The 23,050-nt window shown below is 53.4% G+C and overlaps 71 non-coding genes across 71 annotated transcripts; 47 read left to right on the top strand and 24 right to left on the bottom strand.

Moving 5' to 3' along the window:
- Nucleotides 1–80: 80 nt before the first annotated feature.
- On the top strand, nucleotides 81–153 carry Trnav-aac. Its single transcript has one exon. It is a non-coding gene; the product is annotated as a tRNA-Val (tRNA).
- Nucleotides 154–347: 194 nt separating this feature from the next.
- Trnap-agg lies at nucleotides 348–419 on the bottom strand. Its single transcript has one exon. It is a non-coding gene; the product is annotated as a tRNA-Pro (tRNA).
- A 402-nt stretch (nucleotides 420–821) lies between these two features.
- Nucleotides 822–894, top strand: Trnav-cac. The gene has a single exon. It is a non-coding gene; the product is annotated as a tRNA-Val (tRNA).
- A 156-nt stretch (nucleotides 895–1,050) lies between these two features.
- Nucleotides 1,051–1,123, top strand: Trnav-aac. Its single transcript has one exon. It is a non-coding gene; the product is annotated as a tRNA-Val (tRNA).
- Nucleotides 1,124–1,317: 194 nt separating this feature from the next.
- Trnap-agg lies at nucleotides 1,318–1,389 on the bottom strand. Its single transcript has one exon. It is a non-coding gene; the product is annotated as a tRNA-Pro (tRNA).
- A 402-nt stretch (nucleotides 1,390–1,791) lies between these two features.
- Trnav-cac lies at nucleotides 1,792–1,864 on the top strand. Its single transcript has one exon. It is a non-coding gene; the product is annotated as a tRNA-Val (tRNA).
- A 157-nt stretch (nucleotides 1,865–2,021) lies between these two features.
- Trnav-aac lies at nucleotides 2,022–2,094 on the top strand. Its single transcript has one exon. It is a non-coding gene; the product is annotated as a tRNA-Val (tRNA).
- Nucleotides 2,095–2,288: 194 nt separating this feature from the next.
- On the bottom strand, nucleotides 2,289–2,360 carry Trnap-agg. The gene has a single exon. It is a non-coding gene; the product is annotated as a tRNA-Pro (tRNA).
- A 401-nt stretch (nucleotides 2,361–2,761) lies between these two features.
- Nucleotides 2,762–2,834, top strand: Trnav-cac. Its single transcript has one exon. It is a non-coding gene; the product is annotated as a tRNA-Val (tRNA).
- Nucleotides 2,835–2,990: 156 nt separating this feature from the next.
- Trnav-aac lies at nucleotides 2,991–3,063 on the top strand. Its single transcript has one exon. It is a non-coding gene; the product is annotated as a tRNA-Val (tRNA).
- A 194-nt stretch (nucleotides 3,064–3,257) lies between these two features.
- On the bottom strand, nucleotides 3,258–3,329 carry Trnap-agg. The gene has a single exon. It is a non-coding gene; the product is annotated as a tRNA-Pro (tRNA).
- Nucleotides 3,330–3,731: 402 nt separating this feature from the next.
- Nucleotides 3,732–3,804, top strand: Trnav-cac. The gene has a single exon. It is a non-coding gene; the product is annotated as a tRNA-Val (tRNA).
- Nucleotides 3,805–3,961: 157 nt separating this feature from the next.
- On the top strand, nucleotides 3,962–4,034 carry Trnav-aac. The gene has a single exon. It is a non-coding gene; the product is annotated as a tRNA-Val (tRNA).
- Nucleotides 4,035–4,228: 194 nt separating this feature from the next.
- Nucleotides 4,229–4,300, bottom strand: Trnap-agg. The gene has a single exon. It is a non-coding gene; the product is annotated as a tRNA-Pro (tRNA).
- A 402-nt stretch (nucleotides 4,301–4,702) lies between these two features.
- Trnav-cac lies at nucleotides 4,703–4,775 on the top strand. The gene has a single exon. It is a non-coding gene; the product is annotated as a tRNA-Val (tRNA).
- A 157-nt stretch (nucleotides 4,776–4,932) lies between these two features.
- Nucleotides 4,933–5,005, top strand: Trnav-aac. Its single transcript has one exon. It is a non-coding gene; the product is annotated as a tRNA-Val (tRNA).
- Nucleotides 5,006–5,199: 194 nt separating this feature from the next.
- Trnap-agg lies at nucleotides 5,200–5,271 on the bottom strand. Its single transcript has one exon. It is a non-coding gene; the product is annotated as a tRNA-Pro (tRNA).
- A 402-nt stretch (nucleotides 5,272–5,673) lies between these two features.
- Trnav-cac lies at nucleotides 5,674–5,746 on the top strand. Its single transcript has one exon. It is a non-coding gene; the product is annotated as a tRNA-Val (tRNA).
- Nucleotides 5,747–5,902: 156 nt separating this feature from the next.
- Trnav-aac lies at nucleotides 5,903–5,975 on the top strand. Its single transcript has one exon. It is a non-coding gene; the product is annotated as a tRNA-Val (tRNA).
- Nucleotides 5,976–6,169: 194 nt separating this feature from the next.
- On the bottom strand, nucleotides 6,170–6,241 carry Trnap-agg. The gene has a single exon. It is a non-coding gene; the product is annotated as a tRNA-Pro (tRNA).
- A 402-nt stretch (nucleotides 6,242–6,643) lies between these two features.
- Trnav-cac lies at nucleotides 6,644–6,716 on the top strand. Its single transcript has one exon. It is a non-coding gene; the product is annotated as a tRNA-Val (tRNA).
- Nucleotides 6,717–6,873: 157 nt separating this feature from the next.
- Nucleotides 6,874–6,946, top strand: Trnav-aac. Its single transcript has one exon. It is a non-coding gene; the product is annotated as a tRNA-Val (tRNA).
- A 194-nt stretch (nucleotides 6,947–7,140) lies between these two features.
- On the bottom strand, nucleotides 7,141–7,212 carry Trnap-agg. The gene has a single exon. It is a non-coding gene; the product is annotated as a tRNA-Pro (tRNA).
- A 402-nt stretch (nucleotides 7,213–7,614) lies between these two features.
- On the top strand, nucleotides 7,615–7,687 carry Trnav-cac. The gene has a single exon. It is a non-coding gene; the product is annotated as a tRNA-Val (tRNA).
- Nucleotides 7,688–7,844: 157 nt separating this feature from the next.
- Nucleotides 7,845–7,917, top strand: Trnav-aac. Its single transcript has one exon. It is a non-coding gene; the product is annotated as a tRNA-Val (tRNA).
- A 194-nt stretch (nucleotides 7,918–8,111) lies between these two features.
- On the bottom strand, nucleotides 8,112–8,183 carry Trnap-agg. Its single transcript has one exon. It is a non-coding gene; the product is annotated as a tRNA-Pro (tRNA).
- Nucleotides 8,184–8,585: 402 nt separating this feature from the next.
- Trnav-cac lies at nucleotides 8,586–8,658 on the top strand. Its single transcript has one exon. It is a non-coding gene; the product is annotated as a tRNA-Val (tRNA).
- Nucleotides 8,659–8,815: 157 nt separating this feature from the next.
- On the top strand, nucleotides 8,816–8,888 carry Trnav-aac. Its single transcript has one exon. It is a non-coding gene; the product is annotated as a tRNA-Val (tRNA).
- A 194-nt stretch (nucleotides 8,889–9,082) lies between these two features.
- Trnap-agg lies at nucleotides 9,083–9,154 on the bottom strand. The gene has a single exon. It is a non-coding gene; the product is annotated as a tRNA-Pro (tRNA).
- A 402-nt stretch (nucleotides 9,155–9,556) lies between these two features.
- Trnav-cac lies at nucleotides 9,557–9,629 on the top strand. Its single transcript has one exon. It is a non-coding gene; the product is annotated as a tRNA-Val (tRNA).
- Nucleotides 9,630–9,785: 156 nt separating this feature from the next.
- Trnav-aac lies at nucleotides 9,786–9,858 on the top strand. Its single transcript has one exon. It is a non-coding gene; the product is annotated as a tRNA-Val (tRNA).
- Nucleotides 9,859–10,052: 194 nt separating this feature from the next.
- On the bottom strand, nucleotides 10,053–10,124 carry Trnap-agg. The gene has a single exon. It is a non-coding gene; the product is annotated as a tRNA-Pro (tRNA).
- A 402-nt stretch (nucleotides 10,125–10,526) lies between these two features.
- Trnav-cac lies at nucleotides 10,527–10,599 on the top strand. Its single transcript has one exon. It is a non-coding gene; the product is annotated as a tRNA-Val (tRNA).
- A 157-nt stretch (nucleotides 10,600–10,756) lies between these two features.
- Nucleotides 10,757–10,829, top strand: Trnav-aac. Its single transcript has one exon. It is a non-coding gene; the product is annotated as a tRNA-Val (tRNA).
- A 194-nt stretch (nucleotides 10,830–11,023) lies between these two features.
- Nucleotides 11,024–11,095, bottom strand: Trnap-agg. Its single transcript has one exon. It is a non-coding gene; the product is annotated as a tRNA-Pro (tRNA).
- A 402-nt stretch (nucleotides 11,096–11,497) lies between these two features.
- Trnav-cac lies at nucleotides 11,498–11,570 on the top strand. Its single transcript has one exon. It is a non-coding gene; the product is annotated as a tRNA-Val (tRNA).
- Nucleotides 11,571–11,727: 157 nt separating this feature from the next.
- Trnav-aac lies at nucleotides 11,728–11,800 on the top strand. Its single transcript has one exon. It is a non-coding gene; the product is annotated as a tRNA-Val (tRNA).
- Nucleotides 11,801–11,994: 194 nt separating this feature from the next.
- Nucleotides 11,995–12,066, bottom strand: Trnap-agg. The gene has a single exon. It is a non-coding gene; the product is annotated as a tRNA-Pro (tRNA).
- Nucleotides 12,067–12,468: 402 nt separating this feature from the next.
- On the top strand, nucleotides 12,469–12,541 carry Trnav-cac. The gene has a single exon. It is a non-coding gene; the product is annotated as a tRNA-Val (tRNA).
- A 157-nt stretch (nucleotides 12,542–12,698) lies between these two features.
- On the top strand, nucleotides 12,699–12,771 carry Trnav-aac. Its single transcript has one exon. It is a non-coding gene; the product is annotated as a tRNA-Val (tRNA).
- A 194-nt stretch (nucleotides 12,772–12,965) lies between these two features.
- Nucleotides 12,966–13,037, bottom strand: Trnap-agg. The gene has a single exon. It is a non-coding gene; the product is annotated as a tRNA-Pro (tRNA).
- Nucleotides 13,038–13,439: 402 nt separating this feature from the next.
- Nucleotides 13,440–13,512, top strand: Trnav-cac. Its single transcript has one exon. It is a non-coding gene; the product is annotated as a tRNA-Val (tRNA).
- A 156-nt stretch (nucleotides 13,513–13,668) lies between these two features.
- Trnav-aac lies at nucleotides 13,669–13,741 on the top strand. The gene has a single exon. It is a non-coding gene; the product is annotated as a tRNA-Val (tRNA).
- A 194-nt stretch (nucleotides 13,742–13,935) lies between these two features.
- On the bottom strand, nucleotides 13,936–14,007 carry Trnap-agg. Its single transcript has one exon. It is a non-coding gene; the product is annotated as a tRNA-Pro (tRNA).
- A 402-nt stretch (nucleotides 14,008–14,409) lies between these two features.
- Nucleotides 14,410–14,482, top strand: Trnav-cac. The gene has a single exon. It is a non-coding gene; the product is annotated as a tRNA-Val (tRNA).
- Nucleotides 14,483–14,639: 157 nt separating this feature from the next.
- Nucleotides 14,640–14,712, top strand: Trnav-aac. Its single transcript has one exon. It is a non-coding gene; the product is annotated as a tRNA-Val (tRNA).
- Nucleotides 14,713–14,906: 194 nt separating this feature from the next.
- Nucleotides 14,907–14,978, bottom strand: Trnap-agg. The gene has a single exon. It is a non-coding gene; the product is annotated as a tRNA-Pro (tRNA).
- A 401-nt stretch (nucleotides 14,979–15,379) lies between these two features.
- Trnav-cac lies at nucleotides 15,380–15,452 on the top strand. Its single transcript has one exon. It is a non-coding gene; the product is annotated as a tRNA-Val (tRNA).
- Nucleotides 15,453–15,608: 156 nt separating this feature from the next.
- Nucleotides 15,609–15,681, top strand: Trnav-aac. Its single transcript has one exon. It is a non-coding gene; the product is annotated as a tRNA-Val (tRNA).
- Nucleotides 15,682–15,875: 194 nt separating this feature from the next.
- Trnap-agg lies at nucleotides 15,876–15,947 on the bottom strand. Its single transcript has one exon. It is a non-coding gene; the product is annotated as a tRNA-Pro (tRNA).
- Nucleotides 15,948–16,349: 402 nt separating this feature from the next.
- On the top strand, nucleotides 16,350–16,422 carry Trnav-cac. Its single transcript has one exon. It is a non-coding gene; the product is annotated as a tRNA-Val (tRNA).
- Nucleotides 16,423–16,579: 157 nt separating this feature from the next.
- Nucleotides 16,580–16,652, top strand: Trnav-aac. The gene has a single exon. It is a non-coding gene; the product is annotated as a tRNA-Val (tRNA).
- Nucleotides 16,653–16,846: 194 nt separating this feature from the next.
- Nucleotides 16,847–16,918, bottom strand: Trnap-agg. Its single transcript has one exon. It is a non-coding gene; the product is annotated as a tRNA-Pro (tRNA).
- Nucleotides 16,919–17,320: 402 nt separating this feature from the next.
- Trnav-cac lies at nucleotides 17,321–17,393 on the top strand. The gene has a single exon. It is a non-coding gene; the product is annotated as a tRNA-Val (tRNA).
- A 157-nt stretch (nucleotides 17,394–17,550) lies between these two features.
- On the top strand, nucleotides 17,551–17,623 carry Trnav-aac. Its single transcript has one exon. It is a non-coding gene; the product is annotated as a tRNA-Val (tRNA).
- Nucleotides 17,624–17,817: 194 nt separating this feature from the next.
- Trnap-agg lies at nucleotides 17,818–17,889 on the bottom strand. The gene has a single exon. It is a non-coding gene; the product is annotated as a tRNA-Pro (tRNA).
- A 402-nt stretch (nucleotides 17,890–18,291) lies between these two features.
- On the top strand, nucleotides 18,292–18,364 carry Trnav-cac. Its single transcript has one exon. It is a non-coding gene; the product is annotated as a tRNA-Val (tRNA).
- Nucleotides 18,365–18,521: 157 nt separating this feature from the next.
- On the top strand, nucleotides 18,522–18,594 carry Trnav-aac. Its single transcript has one exon. It is a non-coding gene; the product is annotated as a tRNA-Val (tRNA).
- Nucleotides 18,595–18,788: 194 nt separating this feature from the next.
- Trnap-agg lies at nucleotides 18,789–18,860 on the bottom strand. The gene has a single exon. It is a non-coding gene; the product is annotated as a tRNA-Pro (tRNA).
- Nucleotides 18,861–19,262: 402 nt separating this feature from the next.
- Trnav-cac lies at nucleotides 19,263–19,335 on the top strand. Its single transcript has one exon. It is a non-coding gene; the product is annotated as a tRNA-Val (tRNA).
- A 157-nt stretch (nucleotides 19,336–19,492) lies between these two features.
- Trnav-aac lies at nucleotides 19,493–19,565 on the top strand. The gene has a single exon. It is a non-coding gene; the product is annotated as a tRNA-Val (tRNA).
- Nucleotides 19,566–19,759: 194 nt separating this feature from the next.
- On the bottom strand, nucleotides 19,760–19,831 carry Trnap-agg. The gene has a single exon. It is a non-coding gene; the product is annotated as a tRNA-Pro (tRNA).
- Nucleotides 19,832–20,233: 402 nt separating this feature from the next.
- On the top strand, nucleotides 20,234–20,306 carry Trnav-cac. The gene has a single exon. It is a non-coding gene; the product is annotated as a tRNA-Val (tRNA).
- A 156-nt stretch (nucleotides 20,307–20,462) lies between these two features.
- Trnav-aac lies at nucleotides 20,463–20,535 on the top strand. The gene has a single exon. It is a non-coding gene; the product is annotated as a tRNA-Val (tRNA).
- A 194-nt stretch (nucleotides 20,536–20,729) lies between these two features.
- Nucleotides 20,730–20,801, bottom strand: Trnap-agg. Its single transcript has one exon. It is a non-coding gene; the product is annotated as a tRNA-Pro (tRNA).
- Nucleotides 20,802–21,203: 402 nt separating this feature from the next.
- Trnav-cac lies at nucleotides 21,204–21,276 on the top strand. The gene has a single exon. It is a non-coding gene; the product is annotated as a tRNA-Val (tRNA).
- Nucleotides 21,277–21,433: 157 nt separating this feature from the next.
- Nucleotides 21,434–21,506, top strand: Trnav-aac. Its single transcript has one exon. It is a non-coding gene; the product is annotated as a tRNA-Val (tRNA).
- Nucleotides 21,507–21,700: 194 nt separating this feature from the next.
- Nucleotides 21,701–21,772, bottom strand: Trnap-agg. The gene has a single exon. It is a non-coding gene; the product is annotated as a tRNA-Pro (tRNA).
- A 402-nt stretch (nucleotides 21,773–22,174) lies between these two features.
- Trnav-cac lies at nucleotides 22,175–22,247 on the top strand. The gene has a single exon. It is a non-coding gene; the product is annotated as a tRNA-Val (tRNA).
- A 157-nt stretch (nucleotides 22,248–22,404) lies between these two features.
- On the top strand, nucleotides 22,405–22,477 carry Trnav-aac. The gene has a single exon. It is a non-coding gene; the product is annotated as a tRNA-Val (tRNA).
- Nucleotides 22,478–22,671: 194 nt separating this feature from the next.
- Trnap-agg lies at nucleotides 22,672–22,743 on the bottom strand. The gene has a single exon. It is a non-coding gene; the product is annotated as a tRNA-Pro (tRNA).
- Between the last annotated feature and the right edge of the window lie 307 nt (nucleotides 22,744–23,050).

Here is a 23,050-nt window from a genome sequence, read left to right as displayed (position 1 = left end):
AAGTACCACATTTATTGAATTTTTTAGTTACGATGGCAACATCACTATAAGTCGTCTGTGAAGTAAGGTGCACACAAGCAGTTTCCGTGGTGTAGCGGTTATCACGTCTGCCTAACACGCAGAAGGTCACCGGTTCGATCCCGGGCGGAAACACTTTTTCATCACTTTAAGCAAGACGTACTAACATGCATCTGCTACCATCTGTACCCGAAACCTTCGTAATCGCCTTCACGCGTCGGACCCGAGTGTCAATTGCTCACATCGAATAAGAAATTCATTTGATATTGACGGCGAGCTTTTTGCGCTGACTCAGCCACTGACGTGCGATCACTTTGCACAAAACGCTAGGGCTCGTCCGGGATTTGAACCCGGGACCTCCTGCACCCTAAGCAGGAATCATACCCCTAGACCAACGAGCCCTGTGACACGGCGAATGCCAATTATTCCAGTCCCTCGATGTCGTCCAGGGTGCCCTGGAAGTCTCGTGTACGCTGGCGGGATGGGGGCGGCGCGAATTCCTGCGGTCGGCGGCCTTCCTGGGCTATTGGTACCTTCATGTAGAGCTGCCGCTGGGCTCGCACTGCCTGCTGCTGAGAAAGTGATTGCTTTTGCTGATATGGCTTGCAATAACGACTGCGCGAAACGCCGCTATCTCGTTAGGGGTGCTACGGCAGACACCCTCTCGAGCACCCCGAAGACTTCTTGAGCCCTCGGCTGTGATGGGTTCCAGGCTGACAAAGGAACTGTCGTGTGTGCATTCGCGGACGAGAGAAAGTCTGAGGCAAGTTCGAGTGAACAAGGATGGACTCCTCAGGTCCGTCGTTTCCGTAGTGTAGCGGTTATCACGTCTGCTTCACACGCAGAAGGTCCCCGGTTCGATCCCGGGCGGGAACAGTCTTTTCCTGCCTATGTCGTATTGTCCTCCAATGAGCCACGTCGTGTGTGGATCTGCTGCATGTCCCTTCGTTTGCAAGTACCACATTTATTGAATTTTTTAGTTACGATGGCAACATCACTATAAGTGTCTGTGAAGTAAGGTGCACACAAGCAGTTTCCGTGGTGTAGCGGTTATCACGTCTGCCTAACACGAAGAAGGTCCCCGGTTCGATCCCGGGCGGAAACACTTTTTCATCACTTTAAGCAAGACGTACTAACATGCATCTGCTACCATCTGTACCCGAAACCTTCGTAATCGCCTTCACGCGTCGGACCCGAGTGTCAATTGCTCACATCGAATAAGAAATTCATTTGATATTGACGGCGAGCTTTTTGCGCTGACTCAGCCACTGACGTGCGATCACTTTGCACAAAACGCTAGGGCTCGTCCGGGATTTGAACCCGGGACCTCCTGCACCCTAAGCAGGAATCATACCCCTAGACCAACGAGCCCTGTGACACGGCGAATGCCAATTATTCCAGTCCCTCGATGTCGTCCAGGGTGCCCTGGAAGTCTCGTGTACGCTGGCGGGATGGGGGCGGCGCGAATTCCTGCGGTCGGCAGCCTTCCTGGGCTATTGGTACCTTCATGTAGAGCTGCCGCTGGGCTCGCACTGCCTGCTGCAGAGAAAGTGATTGCTTTTGCTGATATGACTTGCAATAACGACTGCGCGAAACGCCGCTATCTCGTTAGGGGTGCTACGGCAGACACCCTCTCGAGCACCCCGAAGACTTCTTGAGCCCTCGGCTGTGATGGGTTCCAGGCTGACAAAGGAATTGTCGTGTGTGCATTCGCGGACGAGAGAAAGTCTGAGGCAAGTTCGAGTGAACAAGGATGGACTCCTCAGGTCCGTCGTTTCCGTAGTGTAGCGGTTATCACGTCTGCTTCACACGCAGAAGGTCCCCGGTTCGATCCCGGGCGGGAACAGTATTTTCCTGCCTATGTCGTATTGTCCTCCAATGAGCCACGTCGTGTGTGGATCTGCTGCATGTCCCTTCGTTTGCAAGTACCACATTTATTGAATTTTTCAGTTACGATGGCAACATCACTATAAGTCGTCTGTGAAGTAAGGTGCACACAAGCAGTTTCCGTGGTGTAGCGGTTATCACGTCTGCCTAACACGCAGAAGGTCCCCGGTTCGATCCCGGGCGGAAACACTTTTTCATCACTTTAAGCAAGACGTACTAACATGCATCTGCTACCATCTGTACCCGAAACCTTCGTAATCGCCTTCACGCGTCGGACCCGAGTGTCAATTGCTCACATCGAATAAGAAATTCATTTGATATTGACGGCGAGCTTTTTGCGCTGACTCAGCCACTGACGTGCGATCACTTTGCACAAAACGCTAGGACTCGTCCGGGATTTGAACCCGGGACCTCCTACACCCTAAGCAGGAATCATACCCCTAGACCAACGAGCCCTGTGACACGGCGAATGCCAATTATTCCAGTCCCTCGATGTCGTCCAGGGTGCCCTGGAAGTCTCGTGTACGCTGGCGGGATGGGGCGGCGCGAATTCCTGCGGTCGGCGGCCTTCCTGGGCTATTGGTACCTTCATGTAGAGCTGCCGCTGGGCTCGCACTGCCTGCTGCTGAGAAAGTGATTGCTTTTGCTGATATGGCTTGCAATAACGACTGCGCGAAACGCCGCTATCTCGTTAGGGGTGCTACGGCAGACACCCTCTCGAGCACCCCGAAGACTTCTTGAGCCCTCGGCTGTGATGGGTTCCAGGCTGACAAAGGAACTGTCGTGTGTGCATTCGCGGACGAGAGAAAGTCTGAGGCAAGTTCGAGTGAACAAGGATGGACTCCTCAGGTCCGTCGTTTCCGTAGTGTAGCGGTTATCACGTCTGCTTCACACGCAGAAGGTCCCCGGTTCGATCCCGGGCGGGAACAGTATTTTCCTGCCTATGTCGTATTGTCCTCCAATGAGCCACGTCGTGTGTGGATCTGCTGCATGTCCCTTCGTTTGCAAGTACCACATTTATTGAATTTTTTACTTACGATGGCAACATCACTATAAGTGTCTGTGAAGTAAGGTGCACACAAGCAGTTTCCGTGGTGTAGCGGTTATCACATCTGCCTAACACGAAGAAGGTCCCCGGTTCGATCCCGGGCGGAAACACTTTTTCATCACTTTAAGCAAGACGTACTAACATGCATCTGCTACCATCTGTACCCGAAACTTTCGTAATCGCCTTCACGCGTCGGACCCGAGTGTCAATTGCTCACATCGAATAAGAAATTCATTTGATATTGACGGCGAGCTTTTTGCGCTGACTCAGCCACTGACGTGCGATCACTTTGCACAAAACGCTAGGGCTCGTCCGGGATTTGAACCCGGGACCTCCTGCACCCTAAGCAGGAATCATACCCCTAGACCAACGAGCCCTGTGACACGGCGAATGCCAATTATTCCAGTCCCTCGATGTCGTCCAGGGTGCCCTGGAAGTCTCGTGTACGCTGGCGGGATGGGGGCGGCGCGAATTCCTGCGGTCGGCGGCCTTCCTGGGCTATTGGTACCTTCATGTAGAGCTGCCGCTGGGCTCGCACTGCCTGCTGCTGAGAAAGTGATTGCTTTTGCTGATATGACTTGCAATAACGACTGCGCGAAACGCCGCTATCTCGTTAGGGGTGCTACGGCAGACACCCTCTCGAGCACCCCGAAGACTTCTTGAGCCCTCGGCTGTGATGGGTTCCAGGCTGACAAAGGAACTGTCGTGTGTGCATTCGCGGACGAGAGAAAGTCTGAGGCAAGTTCGAGTGAACAAGGATGGACTCCTCAAGTCCGTCGTTTCCGTAGTGTAGCGGTTATCACGTCTGCTTCACACGCAGAAGGTCCCCGGTTCGATCCCGGGCGGGAACAGTATTTTCCTGCCTATGTCGTATTGTCCTCCAATGAGCCACGTCGTGTGTGGATCTGCTGCATGTCCCTTCGTTTGCAAGTACCACATTTATTGAATTTTTTAGTTACGATGGCAACATCACTATAAGTCGTCTGTGAAGTAAGGTGCACACAAGCAGTTTCCGTGGTGTAGCGGTTATCACGTCTGCCTAACACGCAGAAGGTCCCCGGTTCGATCCCGGGCGGAAACACTTTTTCATCACTTTAAGCAAGACGTACTAACATGCATCTGCTACCATCTGTACCCGAAACCTTCGTAATCGCCTTCACGCGTCGGACCCGAGTGTCAATTGCTCACATCGAATAAGAAATTCATTTGATATTGACGGCGAGCTTTTTGCGCTGACTCAGCCACTGACGTGCGATCACTTTGCACAAAACGCTAGGGCTCGTCCGGGATTTGAACCCGGGACCTCCTGCACCCTAAGCAGGAATCATACCCCTAGACCAACGAGCCCTGTGACACGGCGAATGCCAATTATTCCAGTCCCTCGATGTCGTCCAGGGTGCCCTGGAAGTCTCGTGTACGCTGGCGGGATGGGGGCGGCGCGAATTCCTGCGGTCGGCGGCCTTCCTGGGCTATTGGTACCTTCATGTAGAGCTGCCGCTGGGCTCGCACTGCCTGCTGCTGAGAAAGTGATTGCTTTTGCTGATATGACTTGCAATAACGACTGCGCGAAACGCCGCTATCTCGTTAGGGGTGCTACGGCAGACACCCTCTCGAGCACCCCGAAGACTTCTTGAGCCCTCGGCTGTGATGGGTTCCAGGCTGACAAAGGAACTGTCGTGTGTGCATTCGCGGACGAGAGAAAGTCTGAGGCAAGTTCGAGTGAACAAGGATGGACTCCTCAAGTCCGTCGTTTCCGTAGTGTAGCGGTTATCACGTCTGCTTCACACGCAGAAGGTCCCCGGTTCGATCCCGGGCGGGAACAGTATTTTCCTGCCTATGTCGTATTGTCCTCCAATGAGCCACGTCGTGTGTGGATCTGCTGCATGTCCCTTCGTTTGCAAGTACCACATTTATTGAATTTTTTAGTTACGATGGCAACATCACTGTAAGTCGTCTGTGAAGTAAGGTGCACACAAGCAGTTTCCGTGGTGTAGCGGTTATCACGTCTGCCTAACACGCAGAAGGTCACCGGTTCGATCCCGGGCGGAAACACTTTTTCATCACTTTAAGCAAGACGTACTAACATGCATCTGCTACCATCTGTACCCGAAACCTTCGTAATCGCCTTCACGCGTCGGACCCGAGTGTCAATTGCTCACATCGAATAAGAAATTCATTTGATATTGACGGCGAGCTTTTTGCGCTGACTCAGCCACTGACGTGCGATCACTTTGCACAAAACGCTAGGGCTCGTCCGGGATTTGAACCCGGGACCTCCTGCACCCTAAGCAGGAATCATACCCCTAGACCAACGAGCCCTGTGACACGGCGAATGCCAATTATTCCAGTCCCTCGATGTCGTCCAGGGTGCCCTGGAAGTCTCGTGTACGCTGGCGGGATGGGGGCGGCGCGAATTCCTGCGGTCGGCGGCCTTCCTGGGCTATTGGTACCTTCATGTAGAGCTGCCGCTGGGCTCGCACTGCCTGCTGCTGAGAAAGTGATTGCTTTTGCTGATATGGCTTGCAATAACGACTGCGCGAAACGCCGCTATCTCGTTAGGGGTGCTACGGCAGACACCCTCTCGAGCACCCCGAAGACTTCTTGAGCCCTCGGCTGTGATGGGTTCCAGGCTGACAAAGGAACTGTCGTGTGTGCATTCGCGGACGAGAGATAGTCTGAGGCAAGTTCGAGTGAACAAGGATGGACTCCTCAGGTCCGTCGTTTCCGTAGTGTAGCGGTTATCACGTCTGCTTCACACGCAGAAGGTCCCCGGTTCGATCCCGGGCGGGAACAGTATTTTCCTGCCTATGTCGTATTGTCCTCCAATGAGCCACGTCGTGTGTGGATCTGCTGCATGTCCCTTCGTTTGCAAGTACCACATTTATTGAATTTTTTAGTTACGATGGCAACATCACTATAAGTGTCTGTGAAGTAAGGTGCACACAAGCAGTTTCCGTGGTGTAGCGGTTATCACGTCTGCCTAACACGAAGAAGGTCCCCGGTTCGATCCCGGGCGGAAACACTTTTTCATCACTTTAAGCAAGACGTACTAACATGCATCTGCTACCATCTGTACCCGAAACCTTCGTAATCGCCTTCACGCGTCGGACCCGAGTGTCAATTGCTCACATCGAATAAGAAATTCATTTGATATTGACGGCGAGCTTTTTGCGCTGACTCAGCCACTGACGTGCGATCACTTTGCACAAAACGCTAGGGCTCGTCCGGGATTTGAACCCGGGACCTCCTGCACCCTAAGCAGGAATCATACCCCTAGACCAACGAGCCCTGTGACACGGCGAATGCCAATTATTCCAGTCCCTCGATGTCGTCCAGGGTGCCCTGGAAGTCTCGTGTACGCTGGCGGGATGGGGGCGGCGCGAATTCCTGCGGTCGGCAGCCTTCCTGGGCTATTGGTACCTTCATGTAGAGCTGCCGCTGGGCTCGCACTGCCTGCTGCAGAGAAAGTGATTGCTTTTGCTGATATGACTTGCAATAACGACTGCGCGAAACGCCGCTATCTCGTTAGGGGTGCTACGGCAGACACCCTCTCGAGCACCCCGAAGACTTCTTGAGCCCTCGGCTGTGATGGGTTCCAGGCTGACAAAGGAACTGTCGTGTGTGCATTCGCGGACGAGAGAAAGTCTGAGGCAAGTTCGAGTGAACAAGGATGGACTCCTCAAGTCCGTCGTTTCCGTAGTGTAGCGGTTATCACGTCTGCTTCACACGCAGAAGGTCCCCGGTTCGATCCCGGGCGGGAACAGTATTTTCCTGCCTATGTCGTATTGTCCTCCAATGAGCCACGTCGTGTGTGGATCTGCTGCATGTCCCTTCGTTTGCAAGTACCACATTTATTGAATTTTTTAGTTACGATGGCAACATCACTATAAGTCGTCTGTGAAGTAAGGTGCACACAAGCAGTTTCCGTGGTGTAGCGGTTATCACGTCTGCCTAACACGCAGAAGGTCCCCGGTTCGATCCCGGGCGGAAACACTTTTTCATCACTTTAAGCAAGACGTACTAACATGCATCTGCTACCATCTGTACCCGAAACCTTCGTAATCGCCTTCACGCGTCGGACCCGAGTGTCAATTGCTCACATCGAATAAGAAATTCATTTGATATTGACGGCGAGCTTTTTGCGCTGACTCAGCCACTGACGTGCGATCACTTTGCACAAAACGCTAGGGCTCGTCCGGGATTTGAACCCGGGACCTCCTGCACCCTAAGCAGGAATCATACCCCTAGACCAACGAGCCCTGTGACACGGCGAATGCCAATTATTCCAGTCCCTCGATGTCGTCCAGGGTGCCCTGGAAGTCTCGTGTACGCTGGCGGGATGGGGGCGGCGCGAATTCCTGCGGTCGGCGGCCTTCCTGGGCTATTGGTACCTTCATGTAGAGCTGCCGCTGGGCTCGCACTGCCTGCTGCTGAGAAAGTGATTGCTTTTGCTGATATGACTTGCAATAACGACTGCGCGAAACGCCGCTATCTCGTTAGGGGTGCTACGGCAGACACCCTCTCGAGCACCCCGAAGACTTCTTGAGCCCTCGGCTGTGATGGGTTCCAGGCTGACAAAGGAACTGTCGTGTGTGCATTCGCGGACGAGAGAAAGTCTGAGGCAAGTTCGAGTGAACAAGGATGGACTCCTCAAGTCCGTCGTTTCCGTAGTGTAGCGGTTATCACGTCTGCTTCACACGCAGAAGGTCCCCGGTTCGATCCCGGGCGGGAACAGTATTTTCCTGCCTATGTCGTATTGTCCTCCAATGAGCCACGTCGTGTGTGGATCTGCTGCATGTCCCTTCGTTTGCAAGTACCACATTTATTGAATTTTTTAGTTACGATGGCAACATCACTATAAGTCGTCTGTGAAGTAAGGTGCACACAAGCAGTTTCCGTGGTGTAGCGGTTATCACGTCTGCCTAACACGCAGAAGGTCCCCGGTTCGATCCCGGGCGGAAACACTTTTTCATCACTTTAAGCAAGACGTACTAACATGCATCTGCTACCATCTGTACCCGAAACCTTCGTAATCGCCTTCACGCGTCGGACCCGAGTGTCAATTGCTCACATCGAATAAGAAATTCATTTGATATTGACGGCGAGCTTTTTGCGCTGACTCAGCCACTGACGTGCGATCACTTTGCACAAAACGCTAGGGCTCGTCCGGGATTTGAACCCGGGACCTCCTGCACCCTAAGCAGGAATCATACCCCTAGACCAACGAGCCCTGTGACACGGCGAATGCCAATTATTCCAGTCCCTCGATGTCGTCCAGGGTGCCCTGGAAGTCTCGTGTACGCTGGCGGGATGGGGGCGGCGCGAATTCCTGCGGTCGGCGGCCTTCCTGGGCTATTGGTACCTTCATGTAGAGCTGCCGCTGGGCTCGCACTGCCTGCTGCTGAGAAAGTGATTGCTTTTGCTGATATGACTTGCAATAACGACTGCGCGAAACGCCGCTATCTCGTTAGGGGTGCTACGGCAGACACCCTCTCGAGCACCCCGAAGACTTCTTGAGCCCTCGGCTGTGATGGGTTCCAGGCTGACAAAGGAACTGTCGTGTGTGCATTCGCGGACGAGAGAAAGTCTGAGGCAAGTTCGAGTGAACAAGGATGGACTCCTCAAGTCCGTCGTTTCCGTAGTGTAGCGGTTATCACGTCTGCTTCACACGCAGAAGGTCCCCGGTTCGATCCCGGGCGGGAACAGTATTTTCCTGCCTATGTCGTATTGTCCTCCAATGAGCCACGTCGTGTGTGGATCTGCTGCATGTCCCTTCGTTTGCAAGTACCACATTTATTGAATTTTTTAGTTACGATGGCAACATCACTATAAGTCGTCTGTGAAGTAAGGTGCACACAAGCAGTTTCCGTGGTGTAGCGGTTATCACGTCTGCCTAACACGCAGAAGGTCACCGGTTCGATCCCGGGCGGAAACACTTTTTCATCACTTTAAGCAAGACGTACTAACATGCATCTGCTACCATCTGTACCCGAAACCTTCGTAATCGCCTTCACGCGTCGGACCCGAGTGTCAATTGCTCACATCGAATAAGAAATTCATTTGATATTGACGGCGAGCTCTTTGCGCTGACTCAGCCACTGACGTGCGATCACTTTGCACAAAACGCTAGGGCTCGTCCGGGATTTGAACCCGGGACCTCCTGCACCCTAAGCAGGAATCATACCCCTAGACCAACGAGCCCTGTGACACGGCGAATGCCAATTATTCCAGTCCCTCGATGTCGTCCAGGGTGCCCTGGAAGTCTCGTGTACGCTGGCGGGATGGGGGCGGCGCGAATTCCTGCGGTCGGCGGCCTTCCTGGGCTATTGGTACCTTCATGTAGAGCTGCCGCTGGGCTCGCACTGCCTGCTGCTGAGAAAGTGATTGCTTTTGCTGATATGGCTTGCAATAACGACTGCGCGAAACGCCGCTATCTCGTTAGGGGTGCTACGGCAGACACCCTCTCGAGCACCCCGAAGACTTCTTGAGCCCTCGGCTGTGATGGGTTCCAGGCTGACAAAGGAACTGTCGTGTGTGCATTCGCGGACGAGAGATAGTCTGAGGCAAGTTCGAGTGAACAAGGATGGACTCCTCAGGTCCGTCGTTTCCGTAGTGTAGCGGTTATCACGTCTGCTTCACACGCAGAAGGTCCCCGGTTCGATCCCGGGCGGGAACAGTATTTTCCTGCCTATGTCGTATTGTCCTCCAATGAGCCACGTCGTGTGTGGATCTGCTGCATGTCCCTTCGTTTGCAAGTACCACATTTATTGAATTTTTTAGTTACGATGGCAACATCACTATAAGTGTCTGTGAAGTAAGGTGCACACAAGCAGTTTCCGTGGTGTAGCGGTTATCACGTCTGCCTAACACGAAGAAGGTCCCCGGTTCGATCCCGGGCGGAAACACTTTTTCATCACTTTAAGCAAGACGTACTAACATGCATCTGCTACCATCTGTACCCGAAACCTTCGTAATCGCCTTCACGCGTCGGACCCGAGTGTCAATTGCTCACATCGAATAAGAAATTCATTTGATATTGACGGCGAGCTTTTTGCGCTGACTCAGCCACTGACGTGCGATCACTTTGCACAAAACGCTAGGGCTCGTCCGGGATTTGAACCCGGGACCTCCTGCACCCTAAGCAGGAATCATACCCCTAGACCAACGAGCCCTGTGACACGGCGAATGCCAATTATTCCAGTCCCTCGATGTCGTCCAGGGTGCCCTGGAAGTCTCGTGTACGCTGGCGGGATGGGGGCGGCGCGAATTCCTGCGGTCGGCAGCCTTCCTGGGCTATTGGTACCTTCATGTAGAGCTGCCGCTGGGCTCGCACTGCCTGCTGCAGAGAAAGTGATTGCTTTTGCTGATATGACTTGCAATAACGACTGCGCGAAACGCCGCTATCTCGTTAGGGGTGCTACGGCAGACACCCTCTCGAGCACCCCGAAGACTTCTTGAGCCCTCGGCTGTGATGGGTTCCAGGCTGACAAAGGAACTGTCGTGTGTGCATTCGCGGACGAGAGAAAGTCTGAGGCAAGTTCGAGTGAACAAGGATGGACTCCTCAAGTCCGTCGTTTCCGTAGTGTAGCGGTTATCACGTCTGCTTCACACGCAGAAGGTCCCCGGTTCGATCCCGGGCGGGAACAGTATTTTCCTGCCTATGTCGTATTGTCCTCCAATGAGCCACGTCGTGTGTGGATCTGCTGCATGTCCCTTCGTTTGCAAGTACCACATTTATTGAATTTTTTAGTTACGATGGCAACATCACTATAAGTCGTCTGTGAAGTAAGGTGCACACAAGCAGTTTCCGTGGTGTAGCGGTTATCACGTCTGCCTAACACGCAGAAGGTCCCCGGTTCGATCCCGGGCGGAAACACTTTTTCATCACTTTAAGCAAGACGTACTAACATGCATCTGCTACCATCTGTACCCGAAACCTTCGTAATCGCCTTCACGCGTCGGACCCGAGTGTCAATTGCTCACATCGAATAAGAAATTCATTTGATATTGACGGCGAGCTTTTTGCGCTGACTCAGCCACTGACGTGCGATCACTTTGCACAAAACGCTAGGGCTCGTCCGGGATTTGAACCCGGGACCTCCTGCACCCTAAGCAGGAATCATACCCCTAGACCAACGAGCCCTGTGACACGGCGAATGCCAATTATTCCAGTCCCTCGATGTCGTCCAGGGTGCCCTGGAAGTCTCGTGTACGCTGGCGGGATGGGGGCGGCGCGAATTCCTGCGGTCGGCGGCCTTCCTGGGCTATTGGTACCTTCATGTAGAGCTGCCGCTGGGCTCGCACTGCCTGCTGCTGAGAAAGTGATTGCTTTTGCTGATATGACTTGCAATAACGACTGCGCGAAACGCCGCTATCTCGTTAGGGGTGCTACGGCAGACACCCTCTCGAGCACCCCGAAGACTTCTTGAGCCCTCGGCTGTGATGGGTTCCAGGCTGACAAAGGAACTGTCGTGTGTGCATTCGCGGACGAGAGAAAGTCTGAGGCAAGTTCGAGTGAACAAGGATGGACTCCTCAAGTCCGTCGTTTCCGTAGTGTAGCGGTTATCACGTCTGCTTCACACGCAGAAGGTCCCCGGTTCGATCCCGGGCGGGAACAGTATTTTCCTGCCTATGTCGTATTGTCCTCCAATGAGCCACGTCGTGTGTGGATCTGCTGCATGTCCCTTCGTTTGCAAGTACCACATTTATTGAATTTTTTAGTTACGATGGCAACATCACTATAAGTCGTCTGTGAAGTAAGGTGCACACAAGCAGTTTCCGTGGTGTAGCGGTTATCACGTCTGCCTAACACGCAGAAGGTCACCGGTTCGATCCCGGGCGGAAACACTTTTTCATCACTTTAAGCAAGGCGTACTAACATGCATCTGCTACCATCTGTACCCGAAACCTTCGTAATCGCCTTCACGCGTCGGACCCGAGTGTCAATTGCTCACATCGAATAAGAAATTCATTTGATATTGACGGCGAGCTTTTTGCGCTGACTCAGCCACTGACGTGCGATCACTTTGCACAAAACGCTAGGGCTCGTCCGGGATTTGAACCCGGGACCTCCTGCACCCTAAGCAGGAATCATACCCCTAGACCAACGAGCCCTGTGACACGGCGAATGCCAATTATTCCAGTCCCTCGATGTCGTCCAGGGTGCCCTGGAAGTCTCGTGTACGCTGGCGGGATGGGGGCGGCGCGAATTCCTGCGGTCGGCGGCCTTCCTGGGCTATTGGTACCTTCATGTAGAGCTGCCGCTGGGCTCGCACTGCCTGCTGCTGAGAAAGTGATTGCTTTTGCTGATATGACTTGCAATAACGACTGCGCGAAACGCCGCTATCTCGTTAGGGGTGCTACGGCAGACACCCTCTCGAGCACCCCGAAGACTTCTTGAGCCCTCGGCTGTGATGGGTTCCAGGCTGACAAAGGAAATGTCGTGTGTGCATTCGCGGACGAGAGAAAGTCTGAGGCAAGTTCGAGTGAACAAGGATGGACTCCTCAAGTCCGTCGTTTCCGTAGTGTAGCGGTTATCACGTCTGCTTCACACGCAGAAGGTCCCCGGTTCGATCCCGGGCGGGAACAGTATTTTCCTGCCTATGTCGTATTGTCCTCCAATGAGCCACGTCGTGTGTGGATCTGCTGCATGTCCCTTCGTTTGCAAGTACCACATTTATTGAATTTTTTAGTTACGATGGCAACATCACTATAAGTCGTCTGTGAAGTAAGGTGCACACAAGCAGTTTCCGTGGTGTAGCGGTTATCACGTCTGCCTAACACGCAGAAGGTCACCGGTTCGATCCCGGGCGGAAACACTTTTTCATCACTTTAAGCAAGGCGTACTAACATGCATCTGCTACCATCTGTACCCGAAACCTTCGTAATCGCCTTCACGCGTCGGACCCGAGTGTCAATTGCTCACATCGAATAAGAAATTCATTTGATATTGACGGCGAGCTTTTTGCGCTGACTCAGCCACTGACGTGCGATCACTTTGCACAAAACGCTAGGGCTCGTCCGGGATTTGAACCCGGGACCTCCTGCACCCTAAGCAGGAATCATACCCCTAGACCAACGAGCCCTGTGACACGGCGAATGCCAATTATTCCAGTCCCTCGATGTCGTCCAGGGTGCCCTGGAAGTCTCGTGTACGCTGGCGGGATGGGGGCGGCGCGAATTCCTGCGGTCGGCGGCCTTCCTGGGCTATTGGTACCTTCATGTAGAGCTGCCGCTGGGCTCGCACTGCCTGCTGCTGAGAAAGTGATTGCTTTTGCTGATATGGCTTGCAATAACGACTGCGCGAAACGCCGCTATCTCGTTAGGGGTGCTACGGCAGACACCCTCTCGAGCACCCCGAAGACTTCTTGAGCCCTCGGCTGTGATGGGTTCCAGGCTGACAAAGGAACTGTCGTGTGTGCATTCGCGGACGAGAGAAAGTCTGAGGCAAGTTCGAGTGAACAAGGATGGACTCCTCAGGTCCGTCGTTTCCGTAGTGTAGCGGTTATCACGTCTGCTTCACACGCAGAAGGTCCCCGGTTCGATCCCGGGCGGGAACAGTATTTTCCTGCCTATGTCGTATTGTCCTCCAATGAGCCACGTCGTGTGTGGATCTGCTGCATGTCCCTTCGTTTGCAAGTACCACATTTATTGAATTTTTTAGTTACGATGGCAACATCACTATAAGTGTCTGTGAAGTAAGGTGCACACAAGCAGTTTCCGTGGTGTAGCGGTTATCACGTCTGCCTAACACGAAGAAGGTCCCCGGTTCGATCCCGGGCGGAAACACTTTTTCATCACTTTAAGCAAGACGTACTAACATGCATCTGCTACCATCTGTACCCGAAACCTTCGTAATCGCCTTCACGCGTCGGACCCGAGTGTCAATTGCTCACATCGAATAAGAAATTCATTTGATATTGACGGCGAGCTTTTTGCGCTGACTCAGCCACTGACGTGCGATCAGTTTGCACAAAACGCTAGGGCTCGTCCGGGATTTGAACCCGGGACCTCCTGCACCCTAAGCAGGAATCATACCCCTAGACCAACGAGCCCTGTGACACGGCGAATGCCAATTATTCCAGTCCCTCGATGTCGTCCAGGGTGCCCTGGAAGTCTCGTGTACGCTGGCGGGATGGGGGCGGCGCGAATTCCTGCGGTCGGCAGCCTTCCTGGGCTATTGGTACCTTCATGTAGAGCTGCCGCTGGGCTCGCACTGCCTGCTGCAGAGAAAGTGATTGCTTTTGCTGATATGACTTGCAATAACGACTGCGCGAAACGCCGCTATCTCGTTAGGGGTGCTACGGCAGACACCCTCTCGAGCACCCCGAAGACTTCTTGAGCCCTCGGCTGTGATGGGTTCCAGGCTGACAAAGGAATTGTCGTGTGTGCATTCGCGGACGAGAGAAAGTCTGAGGCAAGTTCGAGTGAACAAGGATGGACTCCTCAGGTCCGTCGTTTCCGTAGTGTAGCGGTTATCACGTCTGCTTCACACGCAGAAGGTCCCCGGTTCGATCCCGGGCGGGAACAGTATTTTCCTGCCTATGTCGTATTGTCCTCCAATGAGCCACGTCGTGTGTGGATCTGCTGCATGTCCCTTCGTTTGCAAGTACCACATTTATTGAATTTTTCAGTTACGATGGCAACATCACTATAAGTCGTCTGTGAAGTAAGGTGCACACAAGCAGTTTCCGTGGTGTAGCGGTTATCACGTCTGCCTAACACGCAGAAGGTCCCCGGTTCGATCCCGGGCGGAAACACTTTTTCATCACTTTAAGCAAGACGTACTAACATGCATCTGCTACCATCTGTACCCGAAACCTTCGTAATCGCCTTCACGCGTCGGACCCGAGTGTCAATTGCTCACATCGAATAAGAAATTCATTTGATATTGACGGCGAGCTTTTTGCGCTGACTCAGCCACTGACGTGCGATCACTTTGCACAAAACGCTAGGACTCGTCCGGGATTTGAACCCGGGACCTCCTACACCCTAAGCAGGAATCATACCCCTAGACCAACGAGCCCTGTGACACGGCGAATGCCAATTATTCCAGTCCCTCGATGTCGTCCAGGGTGCCCTGGAAGTCTCGTGTACGCTGGCGGGATGGGGCGGCGCGAATTCCTGCGGTCGGCGGCCTTCCTGGGCTATTGGTACCTTCATGTAGAGCTGCCGCTGGGCTCGCACTGCCTGCTGCTGAGAAAGTGATTGCTTTTGCTGATATGGCTTGCAATAACGACTGCGCGAAACGCCGCTATCTCGTTAGGGGTGCTACGGCAGACACCCTCTCGAGCACCCCGAAGACTTCTTGAGCCCTCGGCTGTGATGGGTTCCAGGCTGACAAAGGAACTGTCGTGTGTGCATTCGCGGACGAGAGAAAGTCTGAGGCAAGTTCGAGTGAACAAGGATGGACTCCTCAGGTCCGTCGTTTCCGTAGTGTAGCGGTTATCACGTCTGCTTCACACGCAGAAGGTCCCCGGTTCGATCCCGGGCGGGAACAGTATTTTCCTGCCTATGTCGTATTGTCCTCCAATGAGCCACGTCGTGTGTGGATCTGCTGCATGTCCCTTCGTTTGCAAGTACCACATTTATTGAATTTTTTACTTACGATGGCAACATCACTATAAGTGTCTGTGAAGTAAGGTGCACACAAGCAGTTTCCGTGGTGTAGCGGTTATCACATCTGCCTAACACGAAGAAGGTCCCCGGTTCGATCCCGGGCGGAAACACTTTTTCATCACTTTAAGCAAGACGTACTAACATGCATCTGCTACCATCTGTACCCGAAACCTTCGTAATCGCCTTCACGCGTCGGACCCGAGTGTCAATTGCTCACATCGAATAAGAAATTCATTTGATATTGACGGCGAGCTTTTTGCGCTGACTCAGCCACTGACGTGCGATCACTTTGCACAAAACGCTAGGGCTCGTCCGGGATTTGAACCCGGGACCTCCTGCACCCTAAGCAGGAATCATACCCCTAGACCAACGAGCCCTGTGACACGGCGAATGCCAATTATTCCAGTCCCTCGATGTCGTCCAGGGTGCCCTGGAAGTCTCGTGTACGCTGGCGGGATGGGGGCGGCGCGAATTCCTGCGGTCGGCGGCCTTCCTGGGCTATTGGTACCTTCATGTAGAGCTGCCGCTGGGCTCGCACTGCCTGCTGCTGAGAAAGTGATTGCTTTTGCTGATATGACTTGCAATAACGACTGCGCGAAACGCCGCTATCTCGTTAGGGGTGCTACGGCAGACACCCTCTCGAGCACCCCGAAGACTTCTTGAGCCCTCGGCTGTGATGGGTTCCAGGCTGACAAAGGAACTGTCGTGTGTGCATTCGCGGACGAGAGAAAGTCTGAGGCAAGTTCGAGTGAACAAGGATGGACTCCTCAAGTCCGTCGTTTCCGTAGTGTAGCGGTTATCACGTCTGCTTCACACGCAGAAGGTCCCCGGTTCGATCCCGGGCGGGAACAGTATTTTCCTGCCTATGTCGTATTGTCCTCCAATGAGCCACGTCGTGTGTGGATCTGCTGCATGTCCCTTCGTTTGCAAGTACCACATTTATTGAATTTTTTAGTTACGATGGCAACATCACTATAAGTCGTCTGTGAAGTAAGGTGCACACAAGCAGTTTCCGTGGTGTAGCGGTTATCACGTCTGCCTAACACGCAGAAGGTCCCCGGTTCGATCCCGGGCGGAAACACTTTTTCATCACTTTAAGCAAGACGTACTAACATGCATCTGCTACCATCTGTACCCGAAACCTTCGTAATCGCCTCCACGCGTCGGACCCGAGTGTCAATTGCTCACATCGAATAAGAAATTCATTTGATATTGACGGCGAGCTTTTTGCGCTGACTCAGCCACTGACGTGCGATCACTTTGCACAAAACGCTAGGGCTCGTCCGGGATTTGAACCCGGGACCTCCTGCACCCTAAGCAGGAATCATACCCCTAGACCAACGAGCCCTGTGACACGGCGAATGCCAATTATTCCAGTCCCTCGATGTCGTCCAGGGTGCCCTGGAAGTCTCGTGTACGCTGGCGGGATGGGGGCGGCGCGAATTCCTGCGGTCGGCGGCCTTCCTGGGCTATTGGTACCTTCATGTAGAGCTGCCGCTGGGCTCGCACTGCCTGCTGCTGAGAAAGTGATTGCTTTTGCTGATATGACTTGCAATAACGACTGCGCGAAACGCCGCTATCTCGTTAGGGGTGCTACGGCAGACACCCTCTCGAGCACCCCGAAGACTTCTTGAGCCCTCGGCTGTGATGGGTTCCAGGCTGACAAAGGAACTGTCGTGTGTGCATTCGCGGACGAGAGAAAGTCTGAGGCAAGTTCGAGTGAACAAGGATGGACTCCTCAGGTCCGTCGTTTCCGTAGTGTAGCGGTTATCACGTCTGCTTCACACGCAAAAGGTCCCCGGTTCGATCCCGGGAGGGAACAGTATTTTCCTGCCTATGTCGTATTGTCCTCCAATGAGCCACGTCGTGTGTGGATCTGCTGCATGTCCCTTCGTTTGCAAGTACCACATTTATTGAATTTTTTAGTTACGATGGCAACATCACTATAAGTCGTCTGTGAAGTAAGGTGCACACAAGCAGTTTCCGTGGTGTAGCGGTTATCACGTCTGCCTAACACGCAGAAGGTCCCCGGTTCGATCCCGGGCGGAAACACTTTTTCATCACTTTAAGCAAGACGTACTAACATGCATCTGCTACCATCTGTACCCGAAACCTTCGTAATCGCCTTCACGCGTCGGACCCGAGTGTCAATTGCTCACATCGAATAAGAAATTCATTTGATATTGACGGCGAGCTTTTTGCGCTGACTCAGCCACTGACGTGCGATCACTTTGCACAAAACGCTAGGGCTCGTCCGGGATTTGAACCCGGGACCTCCTGCACCCTAAGCAGGAATCATACCCCTAGACCAACGAGCCCTGTGACACGGCGAATGCCAATTATTCCAGTCCCTCGATGTCGTCCAGGGTGCCCTGGAAGTCTCGTGTACGCTGGCGGGATGGGGGCGGCGCGAATTCCTGCGGTCGGCGGCCTTCCTGGGCTATTGGTACCTTCATGTAGAGCTGCCGCTGGGCTCGCACTGCCTGCTGCTGAGAAAGTGATTGCTTTTGCTGATATGGCTTGCAATAACGACTGCGCGAAACGCCGCTATCTCGTTAGGGGTGCTACGGCAGACACCCTCTCGAGCACCCCGAAGACTTCTTGAGCCCTCGGCTGTGATGGGTTCCAGGCTGACAAAGGAACTGTCGTGTGTGCATTCGCGGACGAGAGAAAGTCTGAGGCAAGTTCGAGTGAACAAGGATGGACTCCTCAAGTCCGTCGTTTCCGTAGTGTAGCGGTTATCACGTCTGCTTCACACGCAGAAGGTCCCCGGTTCGATCCCGGGCGGGAACAGTATTTTCCTGCCTATGTCGTATTGTCCTCCAATGAGCCACGTCGTGTGTGGATCTGCTGCATGTCCCTTCGTTTGCAAGTACCACATTTATTGAATTTTTTAGTTACGATGGCAACATCACTATAAGTCGTCTGTGAAGTAAGGTGCACACAAGCAGTTTCCGTGGTGTAGCGGTTATCACGTCTGCCTAACACGCAGAAGGTCCCCGGTTCGATCCCGGGCGGAAACACTTTTTCATCACTTTAAGCAAGACGTACTAACATGCATCTGCTACCATCTGTACCCGAAACCTTCGTAATCGCCTTCACGCGTCGGACCCGAGTGTCAATTGCTCACATCGAATAAGAAATTCATTTGATATTGACGGCGAGCTTTTTGCGCTGACTCAGCCACTGACGTGCGATCACTTTGCACAAAACGCTAGGGCTCGTCCGGGATTTGAACCCGGGACCTCCTGCACCCTAAGCAGGAATCATACCCCTAGACCAACGAGCCCTGTGACACGGCGAATGCCAATTATTCCAGTCCCTCGATGTCGTCCAGGGTGCCCTGGAAGTCTCGTGTACGCTGGCGGGATGGGGGCGGCGCGAATTCCTGCGGTCGGCGGCCTTCCTGGGCTATTGGTACCTTCATGTAGAGCTGCCGCTGGGCTCGCACTGCCTGCTGCTGAGAAAGTGATTGCTTTTGCTGATATGACTTGCAATAACGACTGCGCGAAACGCCGCTATCTCGTTAGGGGTGCTACGGCAGACACCCTCTCGAGCACCCCGAAGACTTCTTGAGCCCTCGGCTGTGATGGGTTCCAGGCTGACAAAGGAACTGTCGTGTGTGCATTCGCGGACGAGAGAAAGTCTGAGGCAAGTTCGAGTGAACAAGGATGGACTCCTCAAGTCCGTCGTTTCCGTAGTGTAGCGGTTATCACGTCTGCTTCACACGCAGAAGGTCCCCGGTTCGATCCCGGGCGGGAACAGTATTTTCCTGCCTATGTCGTATTGTCCTCCAATGAGCCACGTCGTGTGTGGATCTGCTGCATGTCCCTTCGTTTGCAAGTACCACATTTATTGAATTTTTTAGTTACGATGGCAACATCACTATAAGTCGTCTGTGAAGTAAGGTGCACACAAGCAGTTTCCGTGGTGTAGCGGTTATCACGTCTGCCTAACACGCAGAAGGTCACCGGTTCGATCCCGGGCGGAAACACTTTTTCATCACTTTAAGCAAGACGTACTAACATGCATCTGCTACCATCTGTACCCGAAACCTTCGTAATCGCCTTCACGCGTCGGACCCGAGTGTCAATTGCTCACATCGAATAAGAAATTCATTTGATATTGACGGCGAGCTTTTTGCGCTGACTCAGCCACTGACGTGCGATCACTTTGCACAAAACGCTAGGGCTCGTCCGGGATTTGAACCCGGGACCTCCTGCACCCTAAGCAGGAATCATACCCCTAGACCAACGAGCCCTGTGACACGGCGAATGCCAATTATTCCAGTCCCTCGATGTCGTCCAGGGTGCCCTGGAAGTCTCGTGTACGCTGGCGGGATGGGGGCGGCGCGAATTCCTGCGGTCGGCGGCCTTCCTGGGCTATTGGTACCTTCATGTAGAGCTGCCGCTGGGCTCGCACTGCCTGCTGCTGAGAAAGTGATTGCTTTTGCTGATATGGCTTGCAATAACGACTGCGCGAAACGCCGCTATCTCGTTAGGGGTGCTACGGCAGACACCCTCTCGAGCACCCCGAAGACTTCTTGAGCCCTCGGCTGTGATGGGTTCCAGGCTGACAAAGGAACTGTCGTGTGTGCATTCGCGGACGAGAGATAGTCTGAGGCAAGTTCGAGTGAACAAGGATGGACTCCTCAGGTCCGTCGTTTCCGTAGTGTAGCGGTTATCACGTCTGCTTCACACGCAGAAGGTCCCCGGTTCGATCCCGGGCGGGAACAGTATTTTCCTGCCTATGTCGTATTGTCCTCCAATGAGCCACGTCGTGTGTGGATCTGCTGCATGTCCCTTCGTTTGCAAGTACCACATTTATTGAATTTTTTAGTTACGATGGCAACATCACTATAAGTGTCTGTGAAGTAAGGTGCACACAAGCAGTTTCCGTGGTGTAGCGGTTATCACGTCTGCCTAACACGAAGAAGGTCCCCGGTTCGATCCCGGGCGGAAACACTTTTTCATCACTTTAAGCAAGACGTACTAACATGCATCTGCTACCATCTGTACCCGAAACCTTCGTAATCGCCTTCACGCGTCGGACCCGAGTGTCAATTGCTCACATCGAATAAGAAATTCATTTGATATTGACGGCGAGCTTTTTGCGCTGACTCAGCCACTGACGTGCGATCACTTTGCACAAAACGCTAGGGCTCGTCCGGGATTTGAACCCGGGACCTCCTGCACCCTAAGCAGGAATCATACCCCTAGACCAACGAGCCCTGTGACACGGCGAATGCCAATTATTCCAGTCCCTCGATGTCGTCCAGGGTGCCCTGGAAGTCTCGTGTACGCTGGCGGGATGGGGGCGGCGCGAATTCCTGCGGTCGGCAGCCTTCCTGGGCTATTGGTACCTTCATGTAGAGCTGCCGCTGGGCTCGCACTGCCTGCTGCAGAGAAAGTGATTGCTTTTGCTGATATGACTTGCAATAACGACTGCGCGAAACGCCGCTATCTCGTTAGGGGTGCTACGGCAGACACCCTCTCGAGCACCCCGAAGACTTCTTGAGCCCTCGGCTGTGATGGGTTCCAGGCTGACAAAGGAACTGTCGTGTGTGCATTCGCGGACGAGAGAAAGTCTGAGGCAAGTTCGAGTGAACAAGGATGGACTCCTCAAGTCCGTCGTTTCCGTAGTGTAGCGGTTATCACGTCTGCTTCACACGCAGAAGGTCCCCGGTTCGATCCCGGGCGGGAACAGTATTTTCCTGCCTATGTCGTATTGTCCTCCAATGAGCCACGTCGAGTGTGGATCTGCTGCATGTCCCTTCGTTTGCAAGTACCACATTTATTGAATTTTTTAGTTACGATGGCAACATCACTATAAGTCGTCTGTGAAGTAAGGTGCACACAAGCAGTTTCCGTGGTGTAGCGGTTATCACGTCTGCCTAACACGCAGAAGGTCCCCGGTTCGATCCCGGGCGGAAACACTTTTTCATCACTTTAAGCAAGACGTACTAACATGCATCTGCTACCATCTGTACCCGAAACCTTCGTAATCGCCTTCACGCGTCGGACCCGAGTGTCAATTGCTCACATCGAATAAGAAATTCATTTGATATTGACGGCGAGCTTTTTGCGCTGACTCAGCCACTGACGTGCGATCACTTTGCACAAAACGCTAGGGCTCGTCCGGGATTTGAACCCGGGACCTCCTGCACCCTAAGCAGGAATCATACCCCTAGACCAACGAGCCCTGTGACACGGCGAATGCCAATTATTCCAGTCCCTCGATGTCGTCCAGGGTGCCCTGGAAGTCTCGTGTACGCTGGCGGGATGGGGGCGGCGCGAATTCCTGCGGTCGGCGGCCTTCCTGGGCTATTGGTACCTTCATGTAGAGCTGCCGCTGGGCTCGCACTGCCTGCTGCTGAGAAAGTGATTGCTTTTGCTGATATGACTTGCAATAACGACTGCGCGAAACGCCGCTATCTCGTTAGGGGTGCTACGGCAGACACCCTCTCGAGCACCCCGAAGACTTCTTGAGCCCTCGGCTGTGATGGGTTCCAGGCTGACAAAGGAACTGTCGTGTGTGCATTCGCGGACGAGAGAAAGTCTGAGGCAAGTTCGAGTGAACAAGGATGGACTCCTCAAGTCCGTCGTTTCCGTAGTGTAGCGGTCATCACGTCTGCTTCACACGCAGAAGGTCCCCGGTTCGATCCCGGGCGGGAACAGTATTTTCCTGCCTATGTCGTATTGTCCTCCAATGAGCCACGTCGTGTGTGGATCTGCTGCATGTCCCTTCGTTTGCAAGTACCACATTTATTGAATTTTTTAGTTACGATGGCAACATCACTATAAGTCGTCTGTGAAGTAAGGTGCACACAAGCAGTTTCCGTGGTGTAGCGGTTATCACGTCTGCCTAACACGCAGAAGGTCACCGGTTCGATCCCGGGCGGAAACACTTTTTCATCACTTTAAGCAAGACGTACTAACATGCATCTGCTACCATCTGTACCCGAAACCTTCGTAATCGCCTTCACGCGTCGGACCCGAGTGTCAATTGCTCACATCGAATAAGAAATTCATTTGATATTGACGGCGAGCTTTTTGCGCTGACTCAGCCACTGACGTGCGATCACTTTGCACAAAACGCTAGGGCTCGTCCGGGATTTGAACCCGGGACCTCCTGCACCCTAAGCAGGAATCATACCCCTAGACCAACGAGCCCTGTGACACGGCGAATGCCAATTATTCCAGTCCCTCGATGTCGTCCAGGGTGCCCTGGAAGTCTCGTGTACGCTGGCGGGATGGGGCGGCGCGAATTCCTGCGGTCGGCGGCCTTCCTGGGCTATTGGTACCTTCATGTAGAGCTGCCGCTGGGCTCGCACTGCCTGCTGCTGAGAAAGTGATTGCTTTTGCTGATATGGCTTGCAATAACGACTGCGCGAAACGCCGCTATCTCGTTAGGGGTGCTACGGCAGACACCCTCTCGAGCACCCCGAAGACTTCTTGAGCCCTCGGCTGTGATGGGTTC

This window comes from Schistocerca americana, chromosome 2 (assembly GCF_021461395.2).
Source record: "Schistocerca americana isolate TAMUIC-IGC-003095 chromosome 2, iqSchAmer2.1, whole genome shotgun sequence".
NCBI classification, from domain to species: domain Eukaryota; kingdom Metazoa; phylum Arthropoda; class Insecta; order Orthoptera; family Acrididae; genus Schistocerca; species Schistocerca americana.
Note: the sequence above shows the minus strand (reverse complement) of the source record. Positions and strands in the feature narration are given on the sequence as shown.